This window comes from Dermochelys coriacea, chromosome 19 (genome assembly GCF_009764565.3).
Source record: "Dermochelys coriacea isolate rDerCor1 chromosome 19, rDerCor1.pri.v4, whole genome shotgun sequence".
Taxonomy (NCBI): domain Eukaryota; kingdom Metazoa; phylum Chordata; order Testudines; family Dermochelyidae; genus Dermochelys; species Dermochelys coriacea.
Window position 1 is genome coordinate 7,486,975 of NC_050086.2, and position 23,369 is coordinate 7,510,343.

At 48.6% G+C, this 23,369-nt stretch overlaps 1 protein-coding gene and 1 long non-coding RNA gene across 2 annotated transcripts in view; both read left to right on the forward strand.

The window, feature by feature from the left end:
• Positions 1–23,369, forward strand: part of MACF1 (microtubule actin crosslinking factor 1) — a 259,982-nt gene that overhangs the window by 63,655 nt on the left and 172,958 nt on the right.
• On the forward strand, positions 13,252–18,018 carry LOC122458265. Its single transcript, XR_006278223.1, has 3 exons — positions 13,252–16,717; positions 16,852–17,445; positions 17,544–18,018. It is a non-coding gene; the product is annotated as an uncharacterized LOC122458265 (long non-coding RNA).

Consider the following 23,369-nt stretch of genomic DNA (forward strand, 5'->3'; position numbering starts at 1 on the left):
ATTGGGATCCCTTTCTGTACTTTATTAATATACATTTGTTTATATCCCTTTCTGTGCAGCATACTAGGTAAGGCTGTGGCTCCTGCAACCATCAGTCAGGGGGTCACTTCCTGTGTCTGACGCTAGGTTGAGCAGGAACCTGCTACAGCTGCCTAGGGCTGAGAATGCACCTGGGTCTCTTCCCCGTGCAGCATGCCGGATGGGAAATGAGTCCATTGCAACCATAGGTTGGGAGCAACCAACCGCTTGCAATAAAGAATATGATTTATGGAGAGAGCTCAGTAGAGCTGCCCTGGGCTTGGAGTATGTAGACCCCCATTACAGCAGCCCTGGCTCCTGGGGCCATCCTTTGCCATGCAGAAAGGTGGGCGGGGTGGCTTAGGGGCTATGGAACGTCTGCCCCCTCTCTGTGTGAGGGGCTGGGAGCAGAGCCCCTGTTTTTTCAGGGTAGTGATTGCTTTCTGGTTGCTTTGAGCTGCTGGCAGGCGGCTTCCCGAGTCATATAAGGAGACGTGATTCTGCATAAGCCGGCAGCCGCTGCAGGAATGCGACCGGGAAGCATGACTCACCAAGAAAACACACAGTAAAAGGGGGAAGATTTGGCTTGAGCCAAGGCATGACTCTGCTCTGGAATGGAAAGGCTGCACTCGGACAGGGGATCGTTCAGTGGAAGGGGAGGCCTGTGGTTGCCTGCTCTCTCTCGAGGGCGCAGAGGAAGCTGTGCTGTGGGGGCACATGGCTCTTGCAAAGACTGACAGTGGGTGGGATGGCCGGTCCAGTGGTGGCTGAAGCCTGGTATACTTGGTCAGCCATCCCAGTCCCTCCCTGTAGGCGGCACTGTGAGGCAGGGATAACGTGGCTGGGCTGATGCATGAGACACAGGCTCCCTAACCAGACTGCCATCATCCTCTGCTATGAGCTCCAAGTGCCTCTGATTGGGGAAGTGCCTAGGGATCAGGAACACCAACGTTAGAAACCCAGGAGAGCGCTGTACTTATCCGTATGACATGCTGCATGGTCCAGTGGTGATGGCGGCGAGAGGGGACTCTTGTGCTCTGTTCCCATCTCTGCCACTGCCTTAGCGTGTGGCCTTGGACAAGTCTCTTCATCTCTGTGTGCCTCGGTTACTCCTTCTGTAAAATGGGGGCAATGCAACCTTCACCCAGAAGAGCTGCTCTGTTAAACCCTGTGCAGTGAGACAGAGTGGGAAATGGGTTTGTCTTTGTGTTTGTGCTGGGAGCGTTCCCACTGGCTGTTATGTTGGGGCCTGAACCAAAGCCCATTGAAATGAACGGAAATGCTCCCCATTGACTTCACTGGTCTGTAGGGGATGGATGGGAGGCAGTGTCGTGCAGTAAATAGAACACTGGACTGGGGCTGAGAAGGCCTGGGTTCTGTTCCCAGCTCTGCCTCTGGTCTGGCTGAGTGAGTCACTTTATAGTGCTGTGCCTCAGTTACCCTCGGTTGTAAAGCACTTGGAATGCTAGGGATGAAAAGCACGAACAGCAGCTAGGGGTGGTTGTGGTGGTGGTTTGTGCTTGTGGGGTGCATGTCCTCCTTAAAAGGCCAGCCCTGGCTCCGATCGGGACAGAGTGGGACTGGTGAAGCGTGCTGAGGTTCTCTGATGAAAGGCGGTATTTTCAGGCAGAGGAGGATTGGTTTTAGATTAATCACAATGCATTACGGATGTGTATAATGACAGAATTCGGGAACCGAGCCAATAGTTGCAGAAGAACACTGTATAATATAAAAAGAAAAGGAGGACTTGTGGCACCTTAGAGACTAACAAATTTATTTGAGCATAAGCTTTCGTGAGCTACAGCTCACTTCATCGGATGTAGCTCATGAAACCTTATGCTCAATAAATTTGTTAGTCTCTAAGGTGCCACAAGTCCTCCTTTTCTTTTTGCGAATACAGACTAACACGGCTGCTACTGTGAAAACTGTATAATATAGAGTACTCCACCTAGGACTAGCAGAGGGAGAAATTGAGAGGCTGTACATGGAGAAAAGACATGTGTTGCAGGTGTGGCTTGAAAATCCGTGGGGAGTAGGGCTACGACAGGAGAAAAGGGGCCACTGGAGGGCAGGGCATGGTAGGAGGGGCCGCGCTTGTTAATGTTGGTTCTATGGGCGAGATGGTGTCCTGCCTCTGAGAAGGGATGTGCAGGGTATAAAATAAGCTATCAGGCCCAACTGAGAAGCACAGGACCCTTGTAGCAGCGAACCTGGTGACAGAACCCAGCTGCGGCTCCTGGATTGATTTGCATTTGGCGTGTGCTCCGGGCCTGTTTTAGACAATGCTGTAAGTGCAGAACAATCCCATGTGTGGAGTCAACATCTCTCTCCTCTCCTTGGGTTCTTGTTTAATTCTAAAATGCACATTCTTCCCCCATCCATTTCCTTTCCAGTAGAACGACCGCCGTCTTGGCCCAAGAAGCCGCTTTGAAGGCACCTAAAATTAGCTGTCTGTTTTTGTATGTGTAGAATGGTTTCCATGGCTGGGTGGTGTAAGAAGGGCCCTGTCTGGCATGGCTCCTATCACTGCCACCGCCTGAGCGCTACTGCCGGGCTCTGAATAGGGCCTGGAGCATCCAGCTGCCTTTTCCGTAGCCCCCTGAGCAGGCTCACTGCAGAGTGTTTGACAGTGTGTGACAGCGGAGTGAAAGATAAGATTTCTGTGTCTTCCCAGTATTTCCAGCGTCACTCCCAGCTGGATGAATTACAGCCTGTTATCGGTTTCCTGCAGCAGCCAGAAAATGCTTGAAACTCGCTTACGCTGAATGCAGTCGATATTTTTATTTTATTAAAAGAGAAAAAGGAAATGGAGTTAAATTGAGTGGAATTAAGTGCACCCTGGTCCTTTCACTCAGCCCCATGCAGTACGCCCACTCCAGACGGAGACTTGCCCTGGCGAGCCGTGCTCCTGTGAACCAGCATTGTCCCTAGCTCCAGACTCTGCAGAAGAGTGCACTGCCCCCTTAAGGACATAATTCATTCCTTTGCGCTGTGCTGTCCCTCCCATGCTGGCTGTAAGGGCCTGTTCTGGACATGGATCAGCTGGGGCAGACGACTTGCTGCAGGGTGAAAATAAAGGACACAAGGGGTTAGCAGATTAAATGTTCACATCCACTGATACATCTGCTATGGCTGGTCCTCCCTCTGAAACCCGATTGGCTGCTCAATCAGCCTGTCTCTTTCAAATCTGGCCTGGCTGTTCCCATGGGGCTGCGGTGAGCGGAGATAGTTGGGCCTCTCCAGAAACGTAGGCACTCTGCCCACTGCAGGCGGACACGACGGCATGGCTGGAGGATCTGGGAGGATCTCGGACTTGAACTGCTGCCCTTCTGTGCCCTCTGGCGCTGTGCTCGCTCAATGCCATCTCTGCTGCAGGTGGCAGGGCCCACAGGGGAGCTGGAAGTGGCAGGGGGTGGCACAGCACACAGTATCTACTTATTGTATTGTCTACGTCCCTAGGTGATGGAGCAGTTAATTATATGCCATAGCAAAGAGTCAGAGCTCTCCCTCCCTGCAGCTGGCTGCCTCCTCCCTCCTTTACTTCCTGCATCCGTTACCTTATTGCTGCTGCTATTGTCCTCCTCGCTCTTATTCTCTCTTCCTCGCCACCTGGTCCTTCCCCACCTTTCCATTCATGCCGCACTCTGCTTTCCTGTACTTTCTCAGCTGTATTGTTATAAAGCCAGCGTGGCTCGTTCTCACTGTTTTCATGTGAGTATTACAACATTTGGTGTTCCGGGGTTGCCGAGAGACACTTGAAAAGGTGACCCAGACACTAGACAATCAATAAAAAGAATCCACCATGGGTTATTTTGAAAAGTAGTAGGGCTTTTAAGCCAATTTTATGATTTTGGGCCATCTGACTCAGATTTTGAAAAGCTTGGGGTTGGCAGTCCAGTTGTTTGTGACCAGTGCCATAGGTACGTGCACACACACAGGCCTTAACTCAGCCCGTGGGAAGGCCTCCTAGAAGTGTGTGCAATTGTCTCCATTCCAGCCTTTTCTCTGTGTTACACAGAGTGAATTTCTGTTGACGTGGTGGCTGTTTCTCTGCCACGCTGCTGTTCTAGCTAATCTGGTGGGATCCTATGAGCTTCCTAAATTCTCCGGGTGTCTCCTTTGTTCCCTACAGCTTGGACTGCGGGCTCCCTCACTCTCAGGGAAGTGGCATTGTATGGAACACCATTGGGGGCACATAGATGGATCTCAGCTCTCCGCAAGAACAGAACCTGGTGGCTAGAGTTATCTTTCATTTCACTCAATGCACCTGCCTTTCCCTTTCCATTTCTAGCCTTTGTCGAGCACCTTTCTGTTCTGTTTCTCCTTTACCAGGTGCCAGAAGCTTGCCATTTCCAGTCCATACGGAGGCTCTGCCCTCCTGGGCAAAGAGAGCATTGCTAGTCCTGGCCAGGTGACTCTGTTGCATAATTGCACCTGCCTGAGGCCAGGCTTTTTGACCCAGCTGTGTATAAATCAATAGAAGGTGAGAGAATTGCAGGGGTTTCTTAGATGCATCAGTGTTGCTGCTTTCGGACACTGCCTGTCACGTTGGACAGCTGCTGTGCACCTAAACCCATTTTGAGCCTTAACTATGGCGGGGATCCATCAAATTCATGTTTAAATCAAGGAGCACACACTTGGGTTCCAGCTTTCTCTGCCCTCTGTCCAAGAGACTGACAGCATCATCCGGACAGTGCACTGATGAGCACTGTGTTCCTTGCCCACCTCCAGCGGGGGGTGATAGCAATGCTGGAGAGGCTAAAACAGCTCAATATATGGAGTTTGACTACAACAGAAAAGGGGACACCCAGTACCTCGGAAGTAGGTGGGTGTAGGATCACCAAGGAGGGAGCGGGATTTTTTTAGGGTGGCACAGAGAGCTAGCAGTAGGCTGGAATTAAGGGGACAACATAGATTGAAGATGAGGAAGACCTTCGGACAGGTTGTTCCTCTGAAAACACCCAGCGCTGGATCACAGACACTGTGAAATAGTCCCTCTGTGAGTGGGGAAGGCCTGTCTCTTGGGATAGTTGAAGTCAGACAGAGCAAAGCTCTAGAAAACATTCTACAGCAGGAATAAACCTGCACTTTGCCCCATGGTGGGTCTCTACGTTAAAGTGGGTAGGAGGAATTGAGCCCATGTTTTGATTCAGGGAAGTTCCAAGCATCTACTGCATGCAAGTCTCCCCGCCTCTGTGTTGCTGTGTATGAATGAAATGTTGCTACTTTGTGTAATACAGAATAATGTTTTTGCCGGCTTTGGCAGCACACTGAGGTTTTGAGGTTAAAGTGCTGCTGGGCCGGCCGGCCTCTGGCCTTGGTTGCGGCTGTTACACGGTTTGAGGCTCTTTTGGTTTAGCAGTTGTGTACAGCATTGTCACTTGGGCTGATTGAATCAAACCTGAGACAGATTCTAAACATGTGGGAAGCTCTAAATTCTCGGTCTTAGTGAGCAGAAGTTCCTGTCTCAATTAAGTTGAGGCAAGAGCAGTGGAGTTAGTGGTTTCATTCACTGTTTCTTGCTTACAAGGAACAAGCTTGTGTGCTAATGGGGTGGGGAGAGCTTTCCCCTTCCGTTCAAAAATTCTTCAGAAGGATCAACTGCTGTTTTGTCATCAGACCACTTCCTTCAAGTTTCATCTCAGACCAGAGCCTGAATCTGTTTTAAAAAAAACCTTGAAAAAGAAACTGGTTGTTTAAAGGGTCATGTGTTCAGTAGACTTTGGAGAGGGTGCCTTTACTGGAGTGAGGTTGAAACAATTGGATATCGGAGTATATGATCATCAACTTGGGGGGTGGGAAATTGATCTATATCCCAGAATTGGGGGGTCTCCATTCTCTCTGCCTGTACTTACAAAGATAAATGATCTGTGAGAGCTTAAATATTGGGGCATCAGGATTTGAAATGGGATCCCGATGTGCAGCTCCTTCTTGAGGCTAGGGTATTTGGGATTCTCTGTCCCAAATAGCACCTGTGCAAAGCGAAGGAGAAATGAGAACTCAAGTAACCAGAGGCATTGTTAGATACTAACTCTTAATAGAATGACTTCTGCACCAAATGACGCATCTCATTTTGCATGTTCAGAGTGCCTTTATGGCGAACTGGACATCAGAGAGACCCAATTAAACGCCAGCTATGGTCAATTACTAAAATAGCTGAGAGCACGAAGATTAATACAGGGGCAAAAATGAGGCCGGTATGTGCTCGTTCCCATATTGCTGCTCCAAGCAGAGTGATTAGAAATGGATCCAAACAGGAACCTTTTATCCAAACACTCTTCCCTCTAAGTCTTTCATGGTCCAGATAAAATGGAATATAGATCTGGACTAAACCCTACTTCTGGTGTTGCAGAACCAGAATCACCGCAGATTCTGTTGCAGAGCTGGGGGAAATCCCAGCTCTTATCTGAAGCCCTGTCTGGAACTTTGGGGTTTCTGATGACACTGAACCGAGATTGGAACCTTGCCTTGCTGGTACAACCCTAAAGCTTGATCCACCCATGCGATTTTGCAAACCCAAACTCCAGTCTCTTTGGCCCATCTCGAAGGATTACATTTCTCCCAGCTGTTTCATCTCTTTTCCATCTGTTCTCTATTGGGCAGCTTATCTAACCACTCTGGGTAAGTGGTCTGTCCCCATTTTTATTCATGGAGAGGTTTAACACCAGCATGGTGTGCTCTATATTTTCCTTCCTGGTTCATGTATCTTTATGGAAATTGTCCCAAATGTACAAGATTAAACAGGAAATGTATGGATTGTAAATGACTCCTCCAAACAATAAATCTCTCCTAAAAACTACAGCCTTTAGGGTTAGTCCTCCTCTCTCAGCTTATTGTCCAATCCTGCACTGTGAAAGGCACCACCACTTCTACACAATGGATGATGAGGGAGGGGGCCCTGTGGACATGGGTGAGAATTGTAGGGAGAAATGAGGAACAATGGAGAGCCAGGCTAGCCAACCTGGTATTTTTGTGTGTGTGTGTGTGTGTGTGTGTGTGTGTGTGTGTGTGAGAGAGAGAGAGAGAGAGAGAGAGAGAGAGAGAGAGAGAGAGAGAGAGAACTGAAAATGAAACTGCAACTTCTTCACCGCTTATGTTACGGTCGCTTGGAGCAGAATGTCCTGACACTAAAATGATCAGATCTTGGTTGTTTCCTTTTCATGACCAGGAGATGTCCTTAAAAGACACGCCCGCTCTCCAGTGGGCTCCAAACCAAGCTATTTGAAACAATAGTGCGCTGTCTCGTAGCTTGCCTGGCACCAATTCAAAGGGCGAATCTGCCTGGTGACTCGGAGTAGCCAGTGCAAACAAAGGGTGCAGTGTGCCTCCACTGTCTTTGAAAGATACCAAACTGCTACCTTCGTTTCTGAATCGGCTGCTCCTTGTTCAGTGCAGGCCCCAGAGCTGCAACAAACTGGGTTTGTCCTACAGCCAATTGTCGTGAGAGAGTTTATCTTTAAGATAAAGGTTTGGGAACACGATGGGCCAAATTCAGTGCTGATGTAAGCAGGGTGCAGTTCCGCGGAAGTCGGAGGAATCGCCCCAGCCTACTCCAGTGATGGAATCAGCCCGATGCCTGCATTCAGCACACATGGAAATGTTTGCAAAAAGAAAAGGAGGACTTGTTGCACCTTAGAGACTAAAATTAATTTGAGCATAAGCTTTCATGAGCTACAGCTCACTTCATCGGATGATACTTATATTTATACTCAAATAAATTTGTTAGTCTCTAAGGTGCCACAAGTCCTCCTTTTCTTTTTGCGAATACAGACTAACACGGCTGCTACTCTGAAACATGGAAATGTTTAAAAGTGATCTAATAACTGTGTGTTTCCCCCCTTCTCCTCTTGAACTTGAGTCTCTGATCCAGGAGCAAGATGAGTTTCTGACAAGGCCAATCTGGGCCACTGAGACAGGCCTCAGGCCTCGAAGGCTGTATCCCGCAGGCGGACGCTGCTCACTGTTCTGGCAGAGTCCCTCCTCTTTCCCTGGCTAGGCCCGTGTTCGTGGAGAGCAGGCATTCCAATGGGGTTAGGCATGGAAATTTAGGAGCATGACGTCCCTCTCTTGAAGGGGGGTTGAAGTCAAATCACTTCAGCACGTCAGTGGATGCCAAGGAAAGATGTTTTTGAGTCACTTTCTCTCTCCCTCTCGCTGAGCCCTGTGTGGAGAGATCCGGGGCTTTATCTGATACTTCAGCTGTAACTGTGCCTGCCTAGGGAGGGGGCGAGGGCGACTGGCTCTGGAGCTCTCAAGAGGGAGGGTTGCCTGGTGTAAACCGACAAGAAGTTTCTGTAGTTACTGCGGGTGACGGCTTTCTGTGAGCTCCACGCCTGCCTCTTGCTGCCTTTCCCTTGTGATGCTCGAACCATGCAGCTGTAACCGCAGCAGAAGAGAACGTAGAGCTGGACCCAGAGCCCAGGCCTTGTGGAAACGGGACGGAGGCCTCCAGGTTGGGAAGAGGTGACAATGCCTCTTTTGGATGGGACCTTTCTGCCGCCCATGGTCGTTGTTCTGAGTCATGTTCTTGGCATTGCTGGGATCTTGTACTTGAGGAGACGGAGAAGAGAAGGTAAAGTTCTTCCTGCCCTTAGAGTATCGGGTTCATATCTCCCACCTCCTGCCTCCCTTCGTCACGTTTTGGCTGCGAGCAGAGTCCAGGAAGTCCCCAGAAGTGCGAAGAGGGTGGGTGGTCATGTGGCATGTGCCTGCAGGAGGGGGAGAGTGAGGAACCAAGATGGCTGTCGTCCACTTGTTAAAAGTGTACGGATTTTGTTCCTTCCTCCAGGAAGTGGTGGTGATTCCTGATGGCATTTGAGACACAGGGCTGAGTTCTGCAGCCCCGTGTGGGGTCTAGCATCATCTGGGAGCAACAGCTTTGGTAAAAGAGTGCACACACTTTCTGGACTGGCTGCTACTTCTGGTCTCTCCCAGCACAGGGAGATACTCTTGAGTTTTTTGCTTTCTGTTCTTCTTTCCCCTTGTGAGAGGCAGCATCTCCTCCTGCCGTGAGGTGGAGTCAGGCTGGCACTGTGAGAGTTTGGGCACAAAGATAACTAAATAATTGTTACTAAACTTTCTTCCGGTCTCTCTGCTTGGGTGTGAGAGGCGCAGAAGAGGGAGTTGCTTGGAAGCACTGGGAAAAGAGTGAGGGTCTCTGAGGAGGCTTGGTGTGGAGAGGGTGGATGGGAAGGGAAGGGGCCGTGGGGGCATGCTCAAAATGTTCATTGTGCCATTTTCTTTTACAGACAATCCATTCCAGAGCCCTTTGTTACAATAAAATAGACGTTTGTCAGAACATACACTCAGAGCGCAGTCCTGTTGTGGACACACAGTTCTGGCAGGACTCCTGATTTTCATTTTATGTTCTGCCACTGACTCACTGTGCAGTTTTGAGGCTGTCTGCCTCAGTTTCCCAAAATAGGGATTATATGTGCCCATGTCACACGGCCATGAGCATTCATCAGCTGATGATAAAGCACTTGGAAAATGTAAAGCCTTAGACAAGTGCTAAATATTATCCTATCTTGCACTTCCACACTGTCCTTTTCACTCCAAGCCAGTCTTTTTTTTTTTCTTCTGGATGTTTCCTGTTTTCTCTCCCCTCCAGTCCGTATCTCTGTCTCCCATTCTTCCCCCCGCTCCCCAACCCCCCACTCCTTCAGCTTTCGCTCTTTGTCCATTTACATTTCTTACCACTCCAAGAAAATTGGGCTTCCTCTCACCTACATGCTCTGCAGTTAGCATGTCCAGGAAGCAACCCAAAAGGACTCCTCCCCACGCTCCGGGAGGTGGGAAGAGGCTACCTACCCTTCCCTGTTCCCTCTGTGGCTACCATGCCCCAGCTGTTTGGTGATCTCTCATGGGCAGGTCACCATGTAGATCAGTATAGAGTGACAGCTCTGTACCTGCCTGAGAGGAAGTGGAGCAACCAGAGTGCAGCCCTATCTAATGGCTGGGGATGGTGAGTGATGGTCCTTGCTGCTCTGGCTCAGAGTCTGCACCCAAGCAGCAGCTTTGGCATCCCTTGGGAAAGCCGCCCAATCCAGGTGCTGAGTAACAGCAATTAACAGATGCATGGAGCACGTTGCTGAATAACGTGCTTATTGTAAAGATGGGTCTGAGCTCCCAAAGTTTGGAAGTGTTTGGATCTGGGGTTATGGTTTTCAGCCTGTTACAGAGACCGGATCAAAATTTGGATCTGGATCAGAACCCCTCCAAAGCTTGGTTTGGAACCACCTGTTGCTCATAGACTGAAATGACTGACAAGTTGGACTTCTCAGGGAAAGGAGGGCCAGGAAGTGAGTGGAGTGAGTCCCCAGGGGCAGTCAGCCTATACTCACGAGGTGGGAAGGCCATTTTGCCTTTCTTGTGAATGAACCTCAGGGCTTTCTAGTCAAATGGATATTTTATTATGAGAACAGGGTGTGTAGTTTTCTCTTCTGCACCTAATACACCTAGAAATGGAAATGCTAGATTGTTAAACAGTAATAATAATTCGGTCCGTGCTCTCCCTGCACACTGGGTCTATTTTAGCTTTTTATCCAAACGCGCCAGTTGTTCCCTTGTTTCTCCTATCCCTTTCCCTTTCTTCCGGTCCCATGTATTTCAATGGAGTTAAAAGGTGCAGCCCTGGTTTTCTCCTCAAACATCCTTGTTGATGGTGCTCTGGTATTGACTAGAGTCGCACAGTTGTCACGTACTTGCCTGGTACTGTTTTATTGCATACATGCAGCTGAAGCATCGGTTACAATGTGCAGCCACATTTCGCTCAGTTTGCCCACCTTGAGTCTTTTCCTGTTTTACTTCCTCCAAAGCTGCACGTTGGCTCTAGGTGTGGTCCGAGAGCCAATGGCTGGGGGATGGTTTTGTCTCCCCCTGCGTGTTGCAGTGCCCCAGCCCTTTTGGTAACATCTCAGAGTATTTTATTCTTTCTTCCAAAAATTAAACCTAAAAGGCCATTTCCCAAACCAGATGGGTGAAGATACTGGTTTCTAAGGCATCAGAGGGGAAACACCATATAGATTGGCTTAGACTCCTTGGGGTGAATTTAGTGCGGTAAAGATGCTGTTATGCATCTTTTGTACACTATACAGTATACGCCTCTAAACAGAGCATTAGCTGTAATGTCTCTAGTTAACCCAGTCACCCTTCCCCACTTAATCTCTTCAGTGTCGAAGCTGCCGCAGACAGATTTGCTTGGCAGTATGTTTGTCTCCACACCACGTGTGCATTTAATTTCTTTAGAGATACTATCTGTTCCCAGTCTCCCAGATCCCAGCATAACTCAGCAACCTATATTTTTTAGTGTATCAGAGGAACCTGTCCCTCCTCTTTAAAACTATTGCACTGTAGGTGATGGAAAAAGTGAGCCTCATCTGATTCATGTTTTCCTTTACATTAATAAACAGCCTCATTTTTCCTTTTTGGTATAGATCATGTCTTATCCTCCCCTAGCTCTGCATATTGCAAACTCGCTCCCTTCCAAGCCTACAGGAAGATCGGGGTAGTCTCATAGTAGCTTACCTGGTATAAATAAACTCCTCGGTTGCATTTACATCCTCTGCCATACAGTTATTGTACACGCCTTCCAACTCCTGTCTCTCTCTGGCATCTCTCTGGCTGATTTTCCACTAGAGGTGTTTATATGTATTTTTCCAGGTTGAATCACATTATTTCCCATCCATATTTCTAAACTCTATATCCTCTTCATTTAGCTCTCTGCTTTCAGTGGTGTTCATGCCACCGTTCAAATTAGTAGCAAATACAGATTTTAATCACCCCTGTATTCCTGAGCCATTCCATTTCCCCCCATATTCCAGAACAATTAAAAGGTGACCTACAAAATAGAATATATGCCCTTCTAAAATAAGTTTATACAGAAGGGCAGAAGAGTTTTTCCCCCAAAGTATTTTTTCTTCTTGCTTGTTTTTACCTTAATAATTCAAATCCTCTAGACTGAAAAATATGGTGACTGGAGAACTAGTGAAATGATGACACCACCCAAATCCAGAGCAAAACTTGAGCAATTGATAGGAGGTGGGATTTTTAGTCAGATGTTTAAAACTTTTGTTGTTTTATCAACATCTATTTAAGAAAAACTTCCTTGGGTCACTGAAGTTAGTCAACAACACCACTCCTTCAGATACTGAGTTGTGGCTCAGTAGCCAATCTTGGGGCCGCTGAGAGGTGCTCCAGCGAAGCTAGGGGAGAGCAGACTTGATGTCCCTGATATTTTTAAGATTAGAAAAAAGCACCTCTGCATACATTTCAGGCCTTTTTTCTCCTCGAGAAAGAAGCCCCAAAGGGCAAGCTGAAGTTTTAAAATCCTGTTCACGTCCCCTTTAAGTAAAATCGCCTGCCTGCCCAGGTACTCAGTGGATTTCTCCAAACTGGCCAAATTTTTGAAAATTGACCTGACTGATAAATACAACTCCCTCTCAGTCCAGGGAGGATGAGACTCCTCCTTAGATTGCCATCAGTACTTGAAAGAAGCCAGGGAGCCCAGCCATCGTGTGGACAATGATGGTAGCTGGCAGGCTTGGAAGGCGTTTTTCTGAAACAAATGGGGAAAAGCCGATGTGGGGAGCGACAGCTTAGAAGAGGCTAGTTATGAATTGCTTCTGGCAGGGAGAATAGGCCACAGGCCTTCCTTTCCCAGTGCAGAATTATTGTCTGTGCAGCTCCTAGTGGGGGATTGGCTTTGTGTTGGGAATGCAACTGGATCTAAGCTCTTCTCCTTGTGGCAGATGATTGGTCTGCGATGTGCCTGTTGAAATAGTGTTAGGAAAAACAGATGTGTACAGGGACGTCCATGCTGGGCTCACTCCCCTCACCTGCCCCCCGCAGAGCAGAGCATACCTGAACTTTGGCATTGGGATCTGAAAGATGGACAACTGTATGCATGAGCAGTGTCAAATCCTTCTCCCTTGTGTACCTGGTCACAACTAGAGCCCTGAAAATCTGCCAATATCCCCATTATATTCACAAAAAGAAAAGGAGTACCCGTGGCACCTTAGAGACTAACAAATTTATTAGAGCATAAGCTTTCGTGAGCTACAGCTCACTTCATCGGATACCAAATGCATCCGATGAAGTGAGCTGTAGCTCACGAAAGCTTATGCTCTAATAAATTTGTTAGTCTCTAAGGTGCCACGGGTACTCCTTTTCTTTTTGCGAATACAGACTAACACGGCTGCTCCTCTGAAACCTGTCGTCATATTCACAGACCATTTTTGTAGCTCTTGGATCGGATGCGGATACGAATTTTGTATCCACGCAGGGCTGTAGTCACAACCTTGACCAGGAGGTGGCTCTGTTGTGTGGGAGGGTGTGAAAAGGAATTCACCTTGTTCATTTCAGTCTTGGTCTTCTCCCTACACCACTCCACCAACCCCAGCCTAGAAGGCAGGGCCCTCGTATGGGGTGAGAGGGAAGTTTAGCTTTGACTTTCCCAGCTAGACTCCATTGCTAGGGAGAGAGGAGAAACCTTTCCTCTTGCTTTCCCACACTGTACCCAAAGAAGCTCCATTTTAATGCAGCTCAGATTCTCTCTCAAGCTGGGTTTGCATCAGTGACTGACAATGGAACTAAATGCCTTTCTTCCTTCCTTAAGGGTGATCATCTCCCCTCCCCAAGCTGTTACTTCTGGTGACTGGTAGAGCTGTTGGCACTAAGGATGCCTGCAGAGATGAACAGATGGTGCCTCTCACTTGTCTTTGATCTTCATTTTAGCACCTTCCTTGGAATGAGATTTGATGTAGAAAAGGTAGAGAGGAGGTGGCCGTGGCCACAGCAGCTTGGTTTCATCTATTAAATGATCAGGAGGGCAGGAGTGCTTGGTCCTGCAAAGGCTCTGACCTCTGGAACAAACTGCTAAGCCAAGCCCAATTAGTACATGGAGCAGCATGAATTGGTTTCCTGGAATTGTTGCTTGATGCTCATTTAGCCCAGATTATATCTGCTGGGACACGTGTCTGGAGTTTCTCTTAGGTTCTGTCCACACTGGGTTCACAGCTGTGCCAGCCAATTATATTATAGGTTGTTACAAACAAACAAACAAAAGCTCCTTGTCCGTACCAGTGAGGTAAACTGTTATGCAACTGTGCTTAAAGCTAGTCTGGTTCTGCTCCAGGCGCGGTTGGTGTGGAAGGACTCCTCTACAGCTGAAAGCATTATACGTGAAATACACACCTGAAAGAGTTTTTCTGCACCAGTGCGGCTCCACCAGCATGCAGCAGAGACAGGATACAGGTCCTTTTTACCAGAGTGTCTGACCCTATCCGGCTGAGCGTGCTGTGTGCTAAGGATTCGCTCTAACTTGGATATTTATATGGCCTCAGATATCTCAGTATCTGAATGCCTCCTGATTCTTAATGTATCTGTGCACATCACACTCCCGTGAGGTAGGGGAGTGCTGTTTACCCCTGTTTTACCGATGTGCAACTGAGACACTGAGTGGATGAGTGACTTGACCAAAGTCAAATGTGGAGCAGGGACTTGACCCCCACATCTGTCAAGTCCTAGGCTGGTGCCCTACCCGCTCACCCCTCCTTTCCCTCTCTACGCTTTTGACCATTATATTCCAGATGAATTAAGGCTATCAAATTTTACTAGACTCAGTGCCAGAATCTGTCTCGTTAGTTTCCTTGGTCCTGACTGGTGTCCTGTATGACATTTCTCTGCTGCTGGAATCTTTCTTCTGCTCTCGTCCTTTCCCTGCATGCCGGCCAGGTCACTGACAATAGCAGCTTTGCTTTGCCCCTGCCCGCTATTCTCGTCTGGAATGCCAGGCCCGTTGATTGGATATCTTCTGGGTGGTGAGGGAACGGGGCTGGGGTGGCCAGAGGAAAGCCAGCCAGAGAGCCTCTGTTAGGCAGGAGGGAGAACTGAGAGGAGCAGAGGGGGAGCTGTAACTGGTTGCTTATCAGGGTGACTCTGGAAAAGATTAGCCAGCAAGAGATAAGCTTACAATGACTTAATATTGTTAGTAAGAAGTAACAGGGCATTATTATTAGCTCCTGGGGTAGTTGTGGTGGGGGAGGTGTAATGTAATTAGAATTAAAGAACTACCGAGAGGTGGTAAAACAGGGCAAAAGAATCTTCTGTGTGAAATTATGAAAGTGCACCAGATACGAGAGAGCCAGCTCAGGAGCTACTTGCCTGCAGAAATCTCCAAGGGAAGGTCCCTGAAGCTGCCCCCTGCAAACGCTCCACAGGAGGAGAAAATCTAGAGTTTTATTCGACATGCCTGCTTTGATCTGCCCCCAGCATGCTATATCTGGCTCCTGGGCAAAGTGTCTTTTCCTCTCTGGAGAGGATGGCAGGGCTAGCCTAACGTCTGAAGTGGAATTATATTTAGACAAAGAAAGGAAAGAGCAGCGATAAAGCAGCCCCTGTTATCCCTCCTGCCGCCGTTCTGAGTTTGCTGTGTGCAGGATCCCAGTCTTCAGCCAAAGGGTTTGATGCTGAGCTTTGAGGCAGGGGAAATCATTTGTGAAGAAGTCGCTGGCTGGCCAGTGTGGATGAAAAAGCCCTTTATTGTTCTCTCACATCATAGTTTGCGAGACTGGTGCAATTAACCAAGAACTGAAAAACAAGTTGGAAAAACAAACCAACAGCCTGCGTGCCAGGTTAGTGCAGACTCTGGGCCTTGCTGCATTCAGGGTGCTGCTCTCGGGTGTGGTGGGACAGTAAGTTGGACCTGTTGGGCTTTCAGATGCAAAGCAGATATACTGGAAAGTCATCTCCCAGGTACCTGGAGTCAGTGTGACCTGCACTGTGAGCTACCCTCTCTGCTTTCCTGTTATGCCCTGGAGCTATGCGGTTCTGTGGAATGCCTCTTGCATGTTTCCAGGAGCCTTGGAGTGGAGAGTAACTTTCTTTTTCCTTGCTGTTTGGAAGAACTGACAAGTCAGCCTGACAAGTCAGGGAGCTTTGTTTGCAGCATGTGGGCACTGAATTTTTATATTGATTAAAGCCCCCTTCTGCAAGGGGCTCTAGTCTGCGTCTGCCTGGGTCAGAGAAGACACTGGGGACCGGTGACTGCTTCACACAGGATGTTGCCTGATGTGGACTAGCCTAATGCATGGCTCAGCAGGATATTAGGCAATGTCTGTGCTGATTCTGAATGATCAGTGGCAAGTTTAACTGCCCCAGCGGTGGCTGTTTGGGGTTTTGCAGGCACAGGTCTGTTGTGCCCAGTGGCTGTGTAAAGTTGTTCTACAAGGCAGTCCCCTTTGCTTTTGGGTCTTGGTGCTTCCCCTGCCATTCCAAGCTGGGAGCAGCTGGAAGAGTGACAGCGTCTGGGCTCTCCTGTTGATGAGGGAAGAACTCCTCTCCAAGGGGTGAGGAGAACCCTGAAAGAGGTCCTGAAAGGGAACTGTGTCTTAAAGCAGGCGGTAGGAAATGGTGGGAGGAGCCCCAGTGGAGACCTGAAGAGACATTTGCTTGGGACAGACCCAGCCAGCACACACAAGACTGACTTGAAGATACTTTTCCTGTTTCGGTTGTGGAGGATGCCAGTGCAAAAGCCCCGGGGCGTACTGAGGACCTAGCTCTGCTGGCGCTGAGAGCAGGCGGTGGAGATGTGGCACATCTACAGAGGGGAGAGGGAGCTGAACGCACACCTGGTGTGCCGGATGTGCTGCATTGGTTAGTATCTTGAGTCTACTTCTTTAGCGCCTGGAGGGCTGGAGAGGTTTCAGAGTAGCAGCCGTGTTAGTCTGTATTCGCAAAAAGAAAAGGAGTACCCGTGGCACCTTAGAGACTAACAAATTTATTAGAGCATAAGCTTTCGTGAGCTACAGCTCACTTCATCGGATGGCTGGAGAGAATCTGAAATGCATTGCTCTCCTCTGACTCACGGGGAGGAATCTGCTACAACACAGGTGTCTTCTCATGCTTTAACCAGCCTGGGTTATCCTCAAGATCTTGATAGCCTGTAGACTAGGGCAGGCAAGAAGAGACGTGGGGCTGAGGGCTGGGCTTTGGGAGAAGCGTGGCATTTCAAGCAGGGGGGAGAGTACGATGACTCAGTTTTATATCGCAGTAGTTGGACTCCGGTGCCTGTTAGCTGTCCTCTTCTGGGTCCATATGCTTCGCTACACTGCTTGCTGCTTTACCAGGAAGCCATGCTTAAGCAATAATCTCACTTAGCAAGGGCAGGGCTGTATTTTTAACAGACCGTTGGCTGTTTTCAACGCCTGATTTCCTGGCTGTGCTACAAGGGGGAGGAATAGTTCAGAGGGGTAAAAAACCTGGAGGACTCCGTCTCGGACCCGGCTACAGTGACATTGCAGTGCCGTTGAATTTTCTCACAGCAATCCCCAGAAAAAATAGGTCATAAATAAGGCAGTAGGTATTCCAGAGGAGATGGAGTGATACTGACCAGGTTTAAAAGGGATGGGGATGTCCTGGGAGTATATAGTCAGTCTTCAGAGTAGCAGCCGTGTTAGTCTGTATTCGCAAAAAGAAAAGGAGTACTTGTGGCACCTTAGAGACTAACAAATTTATTTGAGCATAAGCATAAGTCTCTGGCACAAGAGCGGACTGTGCAGCTGGTTGGAGTGTGGGAAGGGAAAGGAGATTAAAAGATGAAGATGGTGCTTACAGACCTTCCTAGATCCATCCTTTTTTTTGGAGGGGTGGGATGGGATGAGGTTTCTCAGGCTTGGGGGGCTACCTCCAAAATCTCAGGGCCTTGGCTCTGTGGCTGTGTCAGGTGCTGTGACCACGGAAGAGACTAAATAGTATAGAGTGCTAAGAGTACTGTCCAGACAAGATGCAAATCAGGCCGTTCACAAATTGTCTGCTATCGTCTGGAGGAATTTAAAGGGAGGTAGATGGATGCTTGCTTGCTTGCTTTTTCTTTCCGTCTTTAAGAAAGAGTTTGCCCCTCTTCTTAATCTGGTGTTTGGTCTCTTCCTTGCGTTGAGAACTGGCTTCCTGTGTATCAGTCAGATCTCTCCCCAGAGAGCTACAGAAACTGACTGCCCCTCCTCCTCCAGGTTTCAGAGTAGCAGCCGTGTTAGTCTGTATTCGCAAAAAGAAAAGGAGTACTTGTGGCACCTTAGAGACTAACAAATTTGTTAGTCTCTAAGGTGCCACAAGTACTCCTTTCCTCTTCCTCCACTGACTCAGTAACAGCTTAGGACCAAATCAATTTGTTTGTCTCTAAGGTGCCACAAGGACTCCTCGTTGTTTTTGCAGATATAGACTAACATGGCTACCACTCTGAAACTTGTCACATTTGAATCTGTGGATGCTCAGAAATCAATACAGGGACCCATTAAGGAAGGGGCCCACTTACTGCTGGATGAAACCAGTGCAGGGAACTGGCTTGGAGCAGTTACTGAGAGTAGTGAGGATGAACACAAGTCAAAGTGAACTGTAGAGGCCCAGAAGCCTTCTTCCCTCCCCCTATCCCCCGTTACCAGCAGGGAGGCCAAGGTGCACCATGGGGTCACTGAATGTGAACACTTGGGGGTAGGGCTGAAACTTGCACTGTTCACACACTTGTGCAGACCCATGTATATGCATGCATTCTTTCACGGGTGCACTGTCCGTTTTGCTGTTTACTGAGGATATAAACTCAGTGTGCATTGCTATGTGTGTAGATTGGTTCAGACTGGGTGTTTGATAGTGGTCTGAGCTTGGCTGGATCAGAAGGTGATGACAATAGTCTCCCACTCTCAATTCAGTGGTAAAATGGGCATAAGTTTTCAGAACGGGCAATGTGGATCTTCTGAGAACAGGCCTTTTGCCAGCTTTATTCTCTGGAATTAGGGATGCCAATTTTGGTTGGATGTATTCCTGGAGGTTTAATCACATAACATAATCTCTAATTCCTGGAGACTCCAGGACGATCCTGGAGGGTTGGCAACCTGAGGTTTAAGATATCAGATAATCAAGACCTTAAAAACCTGGGGTTATTTGTGCTAATGGTCCTCTGGCACTTTTCGTAAGAGTAGGGATTTGCTTTTCTATTGCCCAAAATTTAAATTCCTCCCCCCCCCACTGCAATATACCATGTGCCTTTCAGCTGCTGCTGTACGTGTGTAGTTTGTGTAGCACCTTCAGGGGGAGAGGTGCCTCGGACATGTAAACGTCACAAGTGCAATGCAATGCCACTCAGCCCATCTTATCACTAGTGAGCAGCTTCAATGGGATTTGGGCTGGCCAACAGATAAATGTGCCTCAACAACTCAGTGATTCATCTCTGTCATTAGATTAGATTGTCCAATGCCCATCCCAATGGGACGGCAACCAGGACCGGGGCCTCTAGGTGCTGTGGTAACAGAAATATTAATAGCGCCTAAGGAAAGTGGTGGAAGTCCTATTTCTTGGGAATTTAAAAACAAGGCAGGACCAAGTCTTGGGAAATATACTAGAAGAAGCAATTGTGAAATGTCCAGGGAGTGTGGGTGTGGGGGATGGATGGATGGATGGATGTTTCTGTCTGCAGTGAGTCCAGAAAAGTTGAGAGTGCTGGAGATGTTCAGGACACATCTGAGACTCTCATGTATCATGGTGAAGAGCACAGTGTAAATACCTGCAAAGAGAAGGGTGCTAGAAGACAACACCCGTCCCATTTATAGAGGATGCTCTTGAGCAGAAGGCAGAGTGGCGTTTGGTCTTTGTAGCTGGGATGCTTCAAGGTGTAAAGGGAGGTTTTCAGGAGTTTTTGGAAGAGGACTTGGGGAATGCTTAGAGAACCTTAACCGGGAGGATCTTGTAAGCATTAGGGGCATTGGGAAAGAAGGACTGGAAGGAGAGAAAGGGAGCATTTGCAAAGAGGCTTAGGTGAAGTTGAGAACGGAGGTACAGGCAGGGGTGGATTTGTGCATAGCTGTGGAAGTGAATAACTTGTAGCTGATGCTGGAATGCTGTGGAAGCCAGGGAAGGGATTGGGGTTTGGAAGAGACCTGGTCAGGGCCATGGGAGAGGGTAATCTTTGTTTATATTATTCCATGATCAGGCTTAGTTCTGATTGCCTGAAGCATTTATAAACCTTATCAGTAGATAACATTCAACCACTCAGGAATCTAATTTAATGACAGGTTTCAGAGTAGCAGCCGTGTTGGTCTGTATTCCTAAAAAGAAAAGGAGGACTTGTGGCACCTTAGAGACTAACAAATTGATTAGAGCATAAGCTTTCGTGAGCTACAGCTCACTTCATCGGATGCATCCGATGAAGTGAGCTGTAGCTCACGAAAGCTTATGCTCTAATCAATTTGTTAGTCTCTAAGGTGCCACAAGTACTCCTTTTCTTTTTAGGAATCTAATTGTCTGCTAGAGATTTCCTTGGTGCAATGCAAAACATTGTAGGAGAGGCAGTGTGGCCTACTGGAGAGAGCACTGGCCTGGGGAACCTGAAAGACCTCAGTTCTGTTCCCAGCTCTGCCACTGGCCTGCTGGGTGACCTTGGGCAAATCACTTCACTTCTCTGTGCCCCAGTTTCCCCATTTGTAGAATGGGGCTAATACTACTGACCTTTGTTAAAGCTCTTTGCGCTCTACAGATGGAAAATGCTACGAATCATTATTGCTGCTTGTTCATGGTGTTTCAGTAAAGCAGAACACAGGGAAGCCAACACTTACGAATGTTGCATGTTGCAGAGACTGTGAAGTAAGCACCCTCTAGGCTGCTCTGGTCCAGTACGGAGGAGCCAGTTTTCTCTCCAGATTAAACTGGTAAAACCAGAAAATCCCATTTGAGGTAGGAGCTGGCAGAGTTGCTGAGGGGATTACCCTGATCCCTTTCTTCTTTACAGGTGTGACAAAGAGAGGGGAAGGGAGGAGAGTGTTTTGTCTAGAGCAGTAGTTCTCAACCAGGGGTCCAGGGCCCCCTGGGGGGCCATGAGCAGGTTTTAGGGGGGCTGCCAAGCAGGCCAACATTAGATTTACTGGGTCCCAGGGCAGAAAGCCAAAGCCCCGCCACACAGAGCTGAATCCCTGGGCCCCACCACCCAAGGCTGAAGCCAAAGCCTGAGCAATTTAGCTTGGCGGGGCCCCCTGTGTTGTAGCGCCCTGGGTCAGTTGCCCTGCTTGCTACCACCTAATGCTGGCCCTGGCTTTTATATGCAGAAAAACAGTTGTGGCACAGGTGGGCTGTGGAGTTTTTATGGCATGTTGCGGGGAGTCGGGGGGGCTCGGAAAGAAATATATACCTGGTAGACCTCTGTTCCCTTGTCAATGTGATTGCCAGAGTCTGCTCACAAGAGTTTTCTAAATAACGTCCATTGTCTGTTTGTTCTTCTCCTCCCTGAAGTAGTAAAGGGTGGGTTCCACTGGCCAGTTCTTACACTTGTGCCAGCATCTATCTCCTTGATTGTTCTCCCCTTCATTTAATGTATCTTTTAACTGAGAACTGGCAGAACAAACCCTGCCAGATGTCTCCCTTCCATGTTTTCATTTGAAGTTCGATCTAGCCCCAGTTTCCTTCGTGGGAAGAGCATTTAGTTCCCCCGTTGAGCACCTGGGCCTCAAAACCAGGAAACCTGTCAGAGGTTTCTTCACAGAAGTCTTTAAGGTCTCAGATCTCATTAGTGCTGTGGCCCTTTTGGTGGGACAGACCTGTCGGATGTCCGGCTACAAGGAACTGCATTGAGAAGTGAACTGTTGGGGGTGTGTGGGGATGAGCCAGCTGCTCCTGCTAAATTGTTGGGACATTAAAGCTCTCAGGGACCCAGCCAGGGTGTCCCTGGCTGAGCTCAGCTACTGAAATAAGCATTCAGTCTTTAAAAGCCAATGAACCAAAAATACAGTGAAAGAATAAGCTGCTAATCGCATATATTGGCAGACTCAAGCAGGGCCTTTGAGCAGATCTCTGTGTCTTTTGAACATAGGTTCAGATCCTAAAGCCAGAAGGGACCATGCACAGTGATGATGTAGTCTGATCTCCTGCATAACATAGGCCGATGAAAACTCACCCTCTCTGGAGAGTTGGGGAGAGGGTGTACCTCTACTGACAAGGGGGTCCAGTGACTCAGTATTGGAAGAAGCCTCTCTTCCCTTTCCTAATGACCCCCAGTATCCCTTCACTAATGTTGGGGGGTGCGGGGTGGGGATGCCTCGTGGGTGCAGCATGTTACAGGAAGGACAATGAGATTTCTGGGTCTGGTAGTCTCGCAGTCTCCTACTGGTTTCTCTGTGCTATGCTGGTATGTCATTCCACAGGCCTGGGCCATGGCAGGTTCTCCTCTTCCTCTGGTGCAGCCTGTGTGTTTCTCCATTGTCATGTGGCTGTAGCTAGTGACAATCTGTTGGATTATTAAGGGAGAGTCTTATTCCTACAGCTTCTCATCCTCTTCTACTGTCATGTTTGCTTAGGGAACCTCAGTGTAAGTGACCGAGCAGGTACTGTAGGTGGGTTCCTTAAAGGCATTTCCCAGTTAGGGCCTAGACATTCTTTATATGCCCTTTTGGAAGAGCCTTATAACCGCACTGTGCTGGTAAGAGGCCCTGTTTCTGGGGAAGGAGACATACTTAGTGGTTATTCCCATTGTAGCAACTTGGACATCACCTGTTCAAATCGAACTTGTTTTAGCCCATCTGAAACTTTTAAAATGACCTGGACATTTAATTTCACCAAGGTGAGTGTTTTAGGAACGTTTTTCTCTGTGTGGCTGTACAGTTGTAAGCAGAGCTGGGAGGAAGAGAGAACTGACGTTGACGTGTGGAATAGAGAAAACATGACTTTGTCGATTCATTTCATGTGCCTCTGTAGGCACACTTACACTTCCGTGCTGCACTGTCCATGGCTAACTTGTGATGAAGTAGCCTCCATTCTGATGTGAGGTAGATGTGCTCCCAAGGTCTCCGATTTCCTGCAGCAGTGATGCAAAGAGATTTTAATTCTTACCGGTACGCATAGGTGATGCATGGGAGGGACATAAGGGGGGCACGTGACCTCCCCATGTGACCCTTCCATGTGACTCCTCCCTGCCCCCAGCCTGAGGCCCCTGCACTCTCCCCATCCCACGTTACAGTGGGTGTGTGTGTGTGTGTGTGCACGTGTTCTATCCTGCTGCGCTGGATACTGATTTCTGAACCGCAGGGCTCTCCCAGGAACCGCAGCAGCAAAAGGAGCAGAATGTGGTGCCACCAGGTGGCCCCATGCCAGCAGCTCCTCCGGCGCGGCTGTACTGCCCCCAGCCCTTCCACGCAGTTGCATCTCCTGTCTGGGGTCTGTACAGCCCCACCAGAGGGCTGGGCTGGGGACGGTACAGCTGCACCAGAGGACAGTGCTGGTACAGCTCTGCCAGAAGAGGAATGTAAGGCACTGGCTTCTCGGCAGCCTTACGGCTCCTTTTGCCGCTGTGGTTCCCGGGAGAGCCCTGCAGGTCTGAC